We start from the raw sequence: 15,010 nt of genomic DNA, 5'->3' as shown, positions 1-15,010 counted from the left end.
TGGAGGCCTCCCCTAATCTCCTACCTGATGGAGGTGCTTTAATGTGGACTCGGGTTTCACTCGTCTCCCCTGTCTGGCTGGGCCTGTGTGTCAGGATGCAGGAGGGTTCAGGGATCCTCAGTTCAGGTTCTGATTGGGCCGCCTTGAGCTCCAGATCAAGGTGCTGTTTGTGTGACACAGACTCGCTCGGGTTTTATCGTGAAAAATAGGCAGGTGGTGGATTTTATGCGGCTACTCTTTGGCAGACTGTGACCCACATGCAGCTGGACTGCAGTAAAGCTCTTCCACATCCTTCTCAGTAACATAAACACTGCCAGAGGGAAGGAGAAGGAATTTTGTGATAAGACAGAGAAAACACGCTTGAAGGAACAAATGAGTGAGATTAGTCAGAGAGAAACTTCAGAGGCAGTTGAAGAGAGATGGAGCAGAGAGACATTCAAGCACCTTTTTTAGATGCATGCTCATAAAGAACGTATTTGAATATGTGACCCGCCACGGCAAAACGAGCAACAAGCCGGCCCAGCGCAAACCCAGTAAACAAAGGAAAAAGCTGTTTGTTTGTTTTTCAAAATGAGGGAGTTTCGCATTTTTTTTCAAAATGATGCATGTGGAAGTTTGGAAGAAGCCACTACATCACATGTGTCAAACTGGTGGCCCGGGGGCCACACATGGCCCTCCAATCGATTACATGCGGCCCGCCCACCACTGTGCAAGGTGATGGAATAGAGACAGAATATAAGACTAAATGTATTTGCCGGCAATATTTTTAATAATAGTAATAAGACATTCAGTTGTAATCATTGCTTTTTTAAATGTATTAGACTCAACATGAAATTACATATATTTAAGCTGTTTTAATCATAATTATCCTTGACATTATTTGCAAATCTTCAATTGAATTCTCTGTTTTTGTGCATCATAAATATATTTTTATTCTGTCTAATATCATAACGAATATCTTATATTGCCCACCGGCTACTAAAAAGTATTTTAGTAAAGTTTTTTTTCACTTTTTTTCCTCTATGTCGGCCCCCGCTTGACCAGACTATCTGCTCATTGGCCCCCAGGTCATTTGAGTTTGACACCCCTGCACGACATGCTTCACATCACAGTGTTGGTTGGTTGTTTGATTGCTGTGAATCACATCACATTCCAGTGCTTTTGTTTTTCGGCCAATCAGCTGCTTCACACAGAGGTAACACATGGCTACTTAATATACAGCTGCTGCTGCTGCTGCTGCTGCTGCTTATTACTGTTACAAATTACAAATCTTTGGCTATACTTCTTATCTCACTGCTGCTATGCTAGCGGACTTTATGCTATCGTGTTAGCATTTAAGCTAGCGGACGTAATGCTAACACGTTAGAATTTAAGCTAGCGGACGTTATGCTAACCCGTTAGCATTTAAGCTAGCGGACGTTATGCTAACACGTTAGCATTTAAGCTAGCGGACGTTATGCTAACACGTTAACATTTAAGCTAGTGGACTTTCTCCAGAGTTTCTACACTAACGGATGGATTATTTAGCGGCTGAAAGCGCCCTGAACCTCTCATTAACCTTCTTCATCTTCTTCTGGGGTGAGTTTTCATTAACATCCTTAATCTACATTAGTCTTCATTCGAAGTCACATACAGGGATTAAAACTAATAACAATAAAAATTGTATATCATATAATAATTGATATATTTAAAACAGACAAATGTAATGATTAATATGCATGGCCGGGATATTATATATATAAATGTAATATTACAACTAAATATGTATTAGTTGTATATATATATATATATATATATATATGTATATATATATATATAAATGTAATATTACAACTAAAAGTAGCCTCCTGACTTAAATGGACTAGACAACAATGAAACTGTAAACTGCAAACTGTTACTTCAGAAAGAAAAGAAACCACAACAAAACCAGATGATGAATATGGCTACACTAGTGTAAGGATAAGACAAGTTATTTCATTTCAAATGTTAATGTTATGGTTTTTATGTCCAGTTTCTGATGTATTGTTGTGTGTAGCAGTGTAGTCCAGTTTCTGTGATGATCAGCAGCACATACAGGGAGGTGCTACACCAGGAGGGGGTTGGGCTTTGTAAATGAGATGATTCTGTCTCTGTAAATCTTTGAGGCTGAAATTCTCCCTAAAGCAGTTTGAGGAGTGCCTTCATTCAAATGGCCACATCTTCTTCAAACATTTTCACGATTTCCATGTGTTAGACATTGATGGAAAGCTTAGAAATCACACTTTTAGAATCTGTAAATAACTCAAAATGTCCCTCAGCCTGGTCACATATAGTTTATTTTGTCTTGAGATTCTTAACTGATAACAGAATGTTGTGCATAAGACACTTCCATCAGTGTTTCTAAAATGTTTCATTTATATTTAATAAGGAGTGTATTTTCTCCCAGATTACGTTTTGATAATTGATCAGGAGTAAACAAGAATCTACCTAACGACCCACCTACCTGTCTGTACACATGCCTACCCACAACCTAACTACCTTTTGTATAAATCTTTGGATCTAATCTTGTGGGACGGATGAGGAGCTGGCGTGTAGCACATGGCGGCGCGTGCCAAGCAGTAGACCACAGTTCAAGACAAGTTTGACATGAAACGTCAGAAATTGTTTTGATGGGTTGTTTTCGTGTTATGAAAACACTCTGGTGGGATTTTATGGAGAGCAAGATGTGCGTGAGTCATCGTGGGACGTCGGTGAAACGTCCATGAGACATCGACCGCACATTTCAAGACCAGATCAGATTTATGGTGGTTTGTTGTGGTGTTGTGTCGACATTGTCCTGTGTGTGTGTGTGTGTGCGTCCGTCACACGTATCGAGACCTTTTTCAGATTAAATGTCAGAATATTTTTAGTAGATTGCTATAGTGCTATGAGGATGTTCCCATTGTGGTTTTATTGAGAGAATGTGGTTGTAGAGACCAAGACTGCGCGAGACCAAGCCAAGACCATGTGTGGACTCATCTTAATCCATTTCACTTCCCAGCAGTCTTTTAACCAGTACACTCTGGTGTTGATTGTGCGATCTTGGCTGTATTTAGCAGATGATGTAAACACAATCTTTTCAAAGCCATAACCAGGTGGACGAGGATTTGCGTCCTCACCACGTCCATAACTACGAAATTATCACCAGCCTTATTTCCTCACAAATGACACCAAATGCACCACAAGTGGTTAAAACACAATCACACAGATCCGCACATCTGTGAACATGTAATTAAGCAACGGAATTTTGGTTGAGAAAACGCATTCCTTATGAAACATAATTGGGAATGCAGTTAAGTTGTCTGGGAATATCATTCTTTTTAGAGGTTAAGGTCGCGTAGGAAGTGTATACATGGATGTGTGTGTGTGCACAGTACAGGCGCTGTGGTTTGAGCCGTGCTTTGGCAAACCATGGCAGGGACTCGACAAACTCACCACCATTCCTCACAGATCACTCCACCATTCCTCAGATATCACTCCACCATTCCTCACAGATCACTCCATCATTCCACAGTGATCACTCCATCATTCCTCAGCGATCACTCCATAATTCCTCACAGATCACTCCATCATTCCACAGAGATCACTCCACCATTCCTCAGAGATCACTCCACCATTCCTCACAGATCACTCCATCATTCCACAGAGATCACTCCACCATTCCTCAGAGATCACTCCACCATTCCTCAGAGATCACTCCATCATTCCACAGAGATCACTCCATCATTCCTCAGAGATCACTCCATAATTCCTCACAGATCACTCCATCATTCCACAGAGATCACTCCACCATTCCTCAGAGATCACTCCATCATTCCACAGAGATCACTCCATCATTCCTCAGAGATCACTCCATAATTCCTCACAGATCACTCCATCATTCCTCAGAGATCACTCCACCATTCCTCAGAGATCACTCCATCATTCCACAGAGATCACTCCATCATTCCTCAGAGATCACTCCACCATTCCTCAGATCACTCCATCATTCCACAGAGATCACTCCACCATTCCACATAGATCACTCCACATAGATCACTCCACCATTCCACATAGATCACTCCATCATTCCACAGAGATCACTCCATCATTCCTCACAGGATTAGAGACAAAAAAAGAGAAAGTGAGAGCGACAAAGTTTCAGGGAGAGATTGCTCTTTTACTTCTTTTTTTTCTTCAGACTTTACAGTGTTTTCCCATGTGTGTGTGTCTCTCTCTCTGTCTGTCTGTCTCTCTGTGTGAGGATGCAGTGGAGCAGAGTTCATCTGTCTGTATCTGCTTCACTCTGTGGGAGTTTAATGAGGTTGATACATGAGACTTTTTTTTTTTTCTTTTAACAGTCAACTCCACCTAGTGGTGTTTGTGCTGAACACATTTCTTGGCTGCAGCCAGGAATGGACTGTTATGAGCTGGGAAACATTACACCACTGTACTGAGTGGCTTTATCGTGAGATCACTGTGAATGTGAACATCACAACTTCTTTTTTGCTGTGAATCCTTGAGGTTTGTGATTTAACTGTCTGACTGTTGGCGTCACACTGGTGTCCACTCATATTTGAACATCCATCCACCTGCAGAGACCTGGAGACAAACGAGATAAACCTGGACAGTGTCCAAACAACCTGTTCCCCAACCTGCATGTTTTGGGAGTATCCTGTAACGCTTATAGTACCCAAGAGAACCTACACACACGAGCAGAACATGCACCCAGAAAAGTCCTCGGTCAAACCGGGATCCAAACTGGTGACCTTCTTGTTGTGGGACGGCTACCTACTACTACTTCCATTCAAAATGACGACTGTGTGCATTTTATTGTACAGTCTATGACAAATTCAGATGTTGCATCAAACAAGCAAGTTGGAATTTTTCAACTCTTCACAATGTCACTGACGTACAGATGTAACGATACACCCACAGCTTTACACTCCGACACTTCTACTTCCAACCGCAGACTAACTTCAGCCGTGGTTCATGGTGAAGAGAAATATCCGACCTTCTTCTTTTCTGGATGAAATGTGCCGGCTTCTGTAAACCGTGTCTCTCGTGTTCTAAACGGCGGTTGCTGATGTTCCAGTGCGATGTAGCGTTGGTGTGGGTTTGACCCGTGTGACGGAGAGCACAGCTGCTGGAGCCTGAGTTTGTCGGTGTCTCTGGCACCTCTTGGCCTGGCATCTGCAGGTCTTGCTCACACTTGCTTTCACCCAGCGTGTTTGCTCAGATGAAGGAAATTATGTAATTAGCCTGCAAAGGAATTGTTTTCTTTTTCTCTTTACCCTCTAGGAACTCTCCTCTCCTGCTCTCTGTCTTTCACCCCTTCTCTCTCTCTCTCTCTTTCTAGTCATATGACAGCAGGAGATGGTTCCAATTTAATAGCAGCCACACCCTGACCTTCTCTGTTAATTACCAGAGTGCTTGTCACACAGATCCATCTTAGCCGCCCGAGAGCAGTTTTGTGAAACATCAAACGCGGCGAGTTTCTCAGGTATATGAGGGAGTGGAAATGGTGGAGAGGGGCAGCTCTGTCAGGGTGGCTTTAGCTCGGGTCGGGTTGAGCGCCGGGAGATGGGTGCAGGGGCACATGCGGGCAGTGGGGGGGTGGGGGGGGGCGGACCTGGCATTTTGCTCTCTAATTCCAGCGGGCCTGGAGGCCTGGAGCGCTAAGAAGGGCCTCACTGTTGCTCTCTGGATCAGCCAGGTATTGCTTACATAAAAAGCAAGTGAAAACAGCTGTAGGGATAATTAGCTTGATTCTCCATTACATGCCATGAGGGCCAATAACTAAAAAATGGAGTTTTGTTTGGGTTAGAGCTGCAGCCCCAACCAGGAGGAAGTTGTAAAAGTCAGGCAGAAAAAAAAAAAAAGAACGAGGGGGATAAATGTAGGGAAGAAAGAGAGAGGTCTTGAAGCAATTGTTGCAGAGGAGATGTTCTCTCTCTCGCTGGGACAGCTTGATGTAGACCATATTTTTTAAGAGGTTTTCGAAAATGCTACGGAATTGGAATGATTGGATGGGAATGTGGGGCATCCATATGTTTCTACCCATCTAATGTGATCCGGGTTTTTTAGTCCGTGTGACTTCAGTTCACTGGATTTGGACCGGGCCAGATTTTCCGCACTCGCAGTAGAGATGCTGTGATGTTTAGTAACGATCGCGGAGTCGCTGTCACATCACAACAAATCAGACGCGCGATAAGAGCAGCAGTTTGTTTATGTCCTTTTATTCAAGACTGTTAACATGCGATGTTTTGTGCATTCACACAAAGAAATAGAAAACACAACAGTTGCCCGGCCAATAGTTGTCACTTCTCTTCATACAACCGCATGGCTTGTTTTATGTGAGTGAGGGGAGGGGGAGGGGAGGGGAGAAGGGGAGGTGGGAGGGAGGGGGGGCAAATCTTTGTACAGGTAATTGAATTTAGTGTGTTTCTCTTTTTTTTCTGTGGGAGCGAAAGAACACCAACCACAGAGTAATTCCAAGTGAAAGAGCAGCACTCTGACATTGGTGGTCCTGAAAACCTCTGCAAGGATCCATTTTACAGGCAGTTTATATTAGTAGCACTTAAAGACAAGAAGAGGTTTGGCTGCTCACAGGCAGACTTGAAATGACTTCCTGAGGACAAACACACAGACACGCACACACCGACACACACGTGGAATTCAAGTTAAAAAAAAAAAGACACCGTATGGATTGGGAAACATCTACAGACACATTTTTGAAGATCTAATGCTGAGGCTGAAGACAACAGAACTTCACAACTATGGTGGCCACTGTCTCTCTCTCTCTTTGCTGTTTCCTCTTTCTTCTTCATTTGTTTAAGCATCATATTGTTTTTAACTCTGGGATGTTTACGTCAGCCCTGAATACGACCCTCTCCGTTAGTGAGGTTAGAGTTAGGGCTAAAACAGACGGGACTAGGCAGTAAGTTACAGACAATGACATAAAAATAAAGAGCTTGTGTAAAAGTCTAACATGGGCGTCAAACTTCAAAAGAACAAACCACTAAGTGAACTGCCGGTGGAAACCTCTTCAGAGTGCTGCTGATGAAAACCACCACTAGGGTGCGTAGGACAGTGATAGTTTATTAAACTTAAATAGCGTCATCTTTGTTGCACATCTCCGTTGCCCCTCTTCTTCCTCCTCTTCCTCCTGTGACAGTTGGTTATGGCTGCACAATTATTTGCCAAATAATACAAATCACAATACAAAGCAAATTGTTGCCAAGTTTTTACACCATTTTCTTCCATGAAAATGTAAAACTCATCAGTTGGATTAATGTTTGTAACGGTAGTATCCTGCCGCTGTAAGAAAGAGTAACATAACCAGGGAGCAAAGTAGTTCCTTCACGATTGTGTAATTGTGTCAGAATTTGTGTGAAATGACTGCCTTGTCACGCGAAGAGGGCGGGGCCACAGGTGCTTGATTGCTGAGGATTGTTGCGGTGTTTTGCGTACATTCCTGTGTGCTTTCATGGAGAGGATGTTGTGACACTGAGGGAAAAATCATCGGGATCTTTTCCTAACCCTAACCAGGTGTTTTCTGCGCTGAAACCCCGACCACATTCATTACGAGGAAACACTTATTATCTCCCACAATTATGCTGAGAATGCCACAAGACTTTAAAACACTATCTCACTGACAGACGCGTTTATAACATCGTTTAGTTTCAGCAAAATTTAAAAAAAGCTAATGGTCTGTACATCAACAGCGCTTTCATTACAAATTGGTACCAGGCATGGAAGTGGTTTTTCATGTGGACCGGACTTCTGTTTCTGGAGTCCACAGTTGAAAACACTGATAAGTCCACGGTTCTCCGCTCTGCTGAAGCAATATTAATATGAGAGAGTGTTCACCCGGTCTGACCCCACCATTAAACACACGCAGAGGAGCAGATAAGAGTGGCTGATTGGAGTCAGAAGGAGGTGATGGGAGTGACTTCAGAGAGACAGGCCTTTGAAGTGACCGCACTGATGCAGCAGCACCAGCAGGGGCAGCACAAACAATCAGGATGTAAAATAAAGGACAAAATACTCACGATTTTGTGAATGAATCCAAGTGGAATGAAAGGAAATGTAGCAAATGTGCTTTTATTTCCACTCTCTTTGAATCCATTTCATGTCAAGTAGCTCGATGTGATAATGGAAGACATGTCTCTGCTTTGTTTGCCCAAATGGTACGTTCTGTTTAACAGAAAGGGAACTTGGCTTGTGACTGAAGGGTTGCTGGTTCAAGTCCCCAATGGCTGGGGCATCCTTGAGCAAGGTGCCCAATCCCCACTGCACACTCTGAAAACTGACCGCAACCCTCTGGGTGTCCAAGTCCAGATAAACGGGAGGGTTGCGTCAGGAAAAGTATCCGCTGTGAAAAACCTCTGCCAAATCAAATGTGTAGATCGTCTGCTGCGGCGCCCCCTGGAGGGGGAGAAGCTGAGAGGCAAAAAAAGTCATTTGCACTAGCTGTTGTTGGCAGTGACAACACTCTAAACCAAACAACACAGTGTAGCAATATGTCCACAGATAAAAGATGGATTCCACACAACTGTGTCTGTGGTGACATGGAAACAACGCCCCTTTTTTCCACCAACATTTCCAGGAACGAATTTACCCTGGGAAAAGAATTCCTGGTAATCTGTCGTTTGTGTTTTCACCAAACCTCACATTCCAACAAAATCAGGCTAATGATGTACGGGGGAGCTTCTTATTGTCCTCTTATTGTAAGTTTCTTTACATTTTCACGGACTTTTTTTGGCTTGTGTCGCACATTTGGTTCTGTCAGCTTGTCGACTTTTCATTTCATCGCCTCCTCAGCAAAGACCTGGACGTTGTTGTCTGTCCACTTGTCTTACGTCCTCTTTCTTTTGCTCCATATTTTTGAAATGAACATTAGTGGAACGAATAAGTTCTTCTTTCTTTTAAGCGCAGAATCGTGACCACAAAAGTAGCACGCACAAACACACACACACACACACACACATAAAAACTCCTCATGATTTGCAAAAATCTTTTACAACACGGCAACATTTTAGATAATCACTGGCTGACAAACACCAACGACCAAATTGTGCTGACACGACGCGTCAGTGCGGTGTTGTGTTGTGTCGTATATGTGTTGTGTTTGTGTTGTGTATGTGTCGTGTATGTGTTGTGTATGTGTCGTGTTGTGTTGTGTTGTGTTGTGTTGTGTTGTGTTGTGTTGTGTTGTGTATGTGTATGTGTCGTGTGTGTTGTGTTGTATTATGTTGTGTTCTTTTATTGTGTTGTGTTGTTGTATTGTGTTGTGTTGTGTATGTGTCGTATTGTGTTGTGTTGTGTTGTATTATGTTGTGTTCTTTTATTGTGTTGTGTTGTTGTGTTGTGTTGTGTTGTGTATGTGTCGTATTGTGTTGTGTTGTGTTGTGTATGTGTATGTGTATGTGTATGTGTCGTGTGTTGTGTTGTGTTGTATTATGTTGTGTTCTTTTATTGTGTTGTGTTGTTGTATTGTGTTGTGTTGTGTATGTGTCGTATTGTGTTGTGTTGTGTTGTGTATGTGTATGTGTCGTGTGTGTTGTGTTGTATTATGTTGTGTTCTTTTATTGTGTTGTGTTGTTGTATTGTGTTGTGTTGTGTATGTGTCGTATTGTGTTGTGTTGTGTTGTATTATGTTGTGTTCTTTTATTGTGTTGTGTTGTTGTATTGTGTTGTGTTGTGTATGTGTCGTATTGTGTTGTGTTGTGTTGTGTATGTGTATGTGTATGTGTATGTGTATGTGTATGTGTATGTGTCGTGTGTTGTGTTGTGTTGTATTATGTTGTGTTCTTTTATTGTGTTGGGTTGTTGTATTGTGTTGTGTTGTGTATGTGTCGTATTGTGTTGTGTTGTGTTGTGTTGTGTTGTGCACAGTGAGGTGTTGATGGAGAAGAAAGAGCAGCGTCGCTCTCTCTCCATTACACTCGGCCGAGGTTGTATTTGTTGATTCTCTGGCTCTGGAATCATTAATTTAAGTGCAGACGACAGCAAAGAAACCTGAGAATGGCGTCCCGCCATGAACACACACACACACACACATTTGGTCACACAAGCTGTGTTACATGCACACACACACACACACACACACACACACACATGCAAACGCCCTGTGTTGCATAACAAATGATGGCACTTTAATTGCTCTGCCTGTTTATTTACTCGTGGATGTAATGGATGATGTGTCTTTGCCTGGCAGCCAATCAGAGCGCGCTCCTGCAGAACCGGGTGAATTCTTCATAATCTGACACTTGTGTTCGTACACGACACACGCTAACTTCAGACGGGGCTAAAAATACTCTCCAGTCCAACTCTAATTCTTGGATTGTTACCTGTGCAGAAGTAAACTTCCTCTCCCTGAGTGACTGATGATGACGTCCTCAGTGATTGGTAGTTATTTTGGGGCCTGTTTGCTCAGCCAATGAGGCGCCCCCTGTGTGCCAGACATACATCATTGTTCCCCCTTTTTTTCACCACCTAACCCTCAGGAAAGACGTGAGTTGTTGCTGACTGCTGTGCAGCCTGAATAACAGACACATTCCCATTCTGCTTTCCTTTTTTTTTTTTTATTAATGAGCACTTGATGTCTGGGCTGTGGCCAACTGCATTTAGAGCATTCTTAAGGAGCTCTGGAGACTCGCCAGACACTTAGAGGAGGAGAATGGTTGAGCTATAGCTACAGAAACGGCGAGTATCTACGTTGGACCTGAGAGCGCTCTTTGTGTGTTACCACTGGCATTGTAATTCTATGATGTAACCTTCTAGGAGATGACCAAGGAAATTAAAAACAACTCCAGATCCTTGGCGAGATAATGCATCTTCATATCCCAGTGTGCATTTGTTTTTAATTCTTTGCGGTTGAGCTCTCGCACTGATTGTTTTTTTTCTCTCTCTCCGCAGCTGCTCGGAGGTTCCTGCACCGAGCCTCAGCTGCAGGAGCCTCAGCTGCAGGAGCCTCAGCTGCAGGAGCCTCAGCTGCAGGAGCCTCAGCTGCAGGAGCCAGGGACCCCACGTCATGACCGCCAGACACAAACAAACTCCAGGAGCCACAGTTTCACTGCGCTGTGGCCAAACTCAGCGTGGACTCGGTCAGACTTTTCTCTTCTTAAGTCAAGTTCACATCACATCATTTTCAGCCGATCTCCGTTAATCACCACATGATTGACAGCTGCTCAAAGACCTAATTTCTCTTTGTGGAAAGTGATTTTTTTTTAAATGATGAAGTTATAAAGTGATTTTTGTTCACCTCTGTAAACACACACATCAAGAAAATCTGTGTTTTTAGCTCACAAAGACACACGAGCTGCTCATTTATTAAGTCTGTGTCACTGAAGTCAAAGGATTAAAATGGTTGAAGTTACAAAGTAACTTACATGAACTTAGTGACGGAGGCAGCAGAGGGTCGATCGTTGATTTCCTCTCTGGTCTTTGGTGTGAGTGTTTTCACAAAGTGACACAAACTTCAGTTTCCTCTCAGAAAACAAGAAACAAAGATGTAGGTGTGAAATCTGCGTGCCTCCATGTTTTCATTACTCGTGTCACGTTCACGGTGGCCGGTCACTGTAGCACGAAGACTCCTCTGCAAAGGCACATCGCGTTTACCAGCGACGTGAGCAAACGTGAGCTAACGTGAGCTGACGTGAGCGGTGGTCGTCTGACAGCTGCAGCCGGCTGTGAGTGAGCGTCAGTCATCGCTCTGCAGCTTGAAGGTATTGGCAGGCGCTCGACTGCCTCGACTTTCCGAGCTGTTTCCAATCGACTATAGGAGCTGGATTCATTTTACAGAACCACGGTGCTACAGAGTTCTGGCTCCACATCAACCGACAATAACCACTTTGGACTACCAGTGTGGCTGAGCCGAGCCCGTGGAACCAGCCGTAAACATGTGCAGGCTCTGGACTGATTTATGAAGGCATGAATGTTCTTACTTCTGCAGCTATTTTTCATGAAGTTAATCCTTTATTTAACGAGGAATTCCCTCAGGATTGTTGGAGGCGGAGACTTTTGTAAATATCACAACACTGGACTTCAGAGAAGCCCGCAGAGACCTTCTTGATGTACCGTGCCAAAGGAGATGCTCCTGTGAATCCTCTGAGAGGAGCATCAAGACAAAAAGGGAAAGGATCAGTTTACGCCTCAGATCTCGTCGTTCTGTTTGTTTTCTGTGCCACTTTTCTTCAGCTGCGTGTGACTTATGGTACTGATATTTATTGATTTACTGATCCTGTGAATCTGAAGTGACTTGCATTTTAATAGCGCCGTGTTGTTACTTCTTTTTTTTACCGTACAGGAGGCGGAGCTTAGGAGATAATTATATATACTGTACATTTTTGTTGTCGTCTGATCGACTTTCCCACACGCGTGAACTTCATTCTTACTTATTTTGTGAGGTCAGCTGTTTACACATCTACTGACTTTAAAGGACTCTAAAGGGATAGTGCAAGGTTGTTTTTGCTGAGTCAGCTCATAGAATCTCTGCCAGCTTAACTCTACGATATGTTCAGCATGTGTTTGCTGCTTTACCTCGTCATTAGTCAGCTTTTTCTGCACTCACTCTCCCACACCAAACCCCATAGAGAAAACCTTCGTTTTTAGCTCAAAGGAAAACGGGAGCTGCTGCTCTGCTGCTGCCTTGTTTGGTAAGTTTGTGTCACTGAGGTAAATCTGAACTAAACATGTGAACGCATCGATCAGGGCAGCAGTTGATCAACCACTCCTCTGCTCCCTCTACAGGCTTTGGTGATGAAGGGAGTCAGTGGTTTACAAAGCGACATAAACTTAGCAAATGAAAATGTGTCCATGTCAAACAACCACACTTCTAAAAGCTTTGATAGTTTAGACACACGTGGATAAACAGTGTCCTCACAACACTGTAAAAAAAGCTACAGCATCTCTCTTGACTTTTGGCGTCAAAGTGGTGTTGAGCTGCTGCGCGGTGGCCGTCTCGCTTCATTACACGCCGCCTCGCTGTGAGAAATTAGCCTTTAAATGCATGAAAACAAAGTGAATATTGGTGATACGTCCAAAACGATTATAATCTGGAGGAAAACTTTGTTTCCTGACGAAGCAGAATTCAGAACGCGCTTCGGTTTTGTGAGAACGTCATGTTTTTTTCCATCGGGCCCTGACTTCTTTAGTTTTTGTACACTGTGTGAATGTGTGTGTGTGTGAGTGGGTCACACACCCACACCTTTGACCCGTTGCTCAGTGTTTTGCGGTGTCTCTGTTGTTTGAATAAAACGTGTTTTCACGAGTTCAAGTGTGTTTTCATCAGGAGAAAAAAAAAACACGGATGTCGCCCGTGGTTTTCGGGCAAAGACGTGAAAATGTCTCTTTTTTTCACCACGGCAACAGTCGACTCCTGCACTGCCCGAGAAAAAGAATTCTTCCCACTTTTCATGGTCTACCAATTCTCTCTCCCTCATTCTCTCATAAACTCAGCCAGATGTTGCCCAGTTTTTCTTCCTGGGGGAATATGGGAGGATGGAGAGGAGGAGGAGGAGGAGGAGGAGGAGGGAGGAACGGTGTGGGAGGAGTGGGGATCAGAAATGTGGCCGAGCATGTTTTAGGCGCTGGTTGACGTCCGCCACAGTAACAGTATCTGCGAGCAGAAGTCGGACAGACGCTGCGTCAGGTTTTCATCAGGAGAAACAAACTGTGGATATTATTTTTTAGAAAAATCCAGCGTGGCTTTTTCTTTTGGGACAGTCATCATTTTGTCTGAAGTGGTTTGGATTATGAAAACTCTCCCAAAAGATAAGATAAGATAAGATAAGATGACAAACTTCAAAGTAATCCACTTGGTACAGCAGCAGAAACTTAACAAAGTCATCAAATACAAAATAGGAATCAAAAAAAAAATACATACATGCATAATATTATGGCTACAAGCAACAAAATGGCCACATTCCATTTGGATTTCAGGAGCCGTTTTTGTTTATTTGGCCTTGATGTGTATGGCCATCAAATGTGGTCCCTGAAGGGGAAAAGGTTCTCTGGGAAACGACATCGAGCCACCACCAGGTTTTTGAGTTTTTCGGAAATAAATCATAATTCAACCAAAACAATTGCATATTCACACGTAAATGAAGCCTAAAACTAATGAGAAATCATTAGACTTGATTTTTAGTCCATAAAATGTTGATTGTTGTTTCCAAAACTTTCCTAAAACCATCAAACGTCATAAACTGTATGAATTTGTAATGAACGGGAAAATTCACCTTTCATTGACTTCATTAATATAATTGTATGAAGGCTTTAAAATGTTTAAGATAAATGCAAATTCATCTTAATATCTTTGCAAAAGTGATGACAGCCTCTGTAAAACAGGACCCGTCTGAAGTTCTTATTCTAAAGCTGCACAATCACATTTTGTTATTATTTACTCTAAATCTGCTGAATGTTACAGACTGCACCTTTAAAGAAACCAGAGGATCAGAGTGAATGAATAAATGAAAGTGTGTGAATAAAGTGCTGAGCCGAGGTTTCTCACGTGTCTGCATTTGGAGAGAACTGTTTACTGTCATTTAATCCTCATTTCCTCAATCCAACGTGAAATCCTGTAACTGGAAACAACGCTGTGTAAAAAAGAGAGAGAGAGAGAAATAATCCACAGTGTCAGTGACACACAAATGATCCTGCTGCACGTTTTCACATAATCTACCATCAAATAATCTTAATTTGTTGAATTTTACACTTGTTTTTCTGCAGTTTTTTTGATGTTTACGGCTGCTTTCTTTTATTTACTCTCCTCCTGCACTTTAATCCCAGTCTAATTTAATCCTAAATGTAATGATCTGTTTAAGATAACGAGCATCATTCCAGGTAAATAGTTTAGCAAACAGTAGTTTATAATAATCTGCTGTTTTTATGGTTTTTTTTTTATATTTTTTAATCATAATTTAATTCATGTGTTTATTTTACAACAGTTATGAAAACATAATCCCACGTTTTATTTGATTCAATTTGAGGGAAAGTCACTTCACGTTTT

The 15,010-nt window shown here is 42.6% G+C and overlaps 1 protein-coding gene across 1 annotated transcript in view; it reads left to right on the top strand.

The window, feature by feature from the left end:
- Positions 1–13,273, top strand: part of LOC131468358 (ERC protein 2-like) — a 194,558-nt gene extending 181,285 nt beyond the window's left edge. The window contains exon 21 of the mRNA XM_058642483.1: positions 10,921–13,273. The gene's annotated coding sequence lies outside the window, so the exon portion shown is untranslated. The remainder of the gene's footprint in view (positions 1–10,920) is intronic.
- The last annotated feature ends 1,737 nt before the right edge of the window (positions 13,274–15,010 follow it).

Source organism: Solea solea, chromosome 11 (assembly GCF_958295425.1).
Source record: "Solea solea chromosome 11, fSolSol10.1, whole genome shotgun sequence".
Classification (NCBI taxonomy): domain Eukaryota; kingdom Metazoa; phylum Chordata; class Actinopteri; order Pleuronectiformes; family Soleidae; genus Solea; species Solea solea.
Note: the sequence above shows the minus strand (reverse complement) of the source record. Positions and strands in the feature narration are given on the sequence as shown.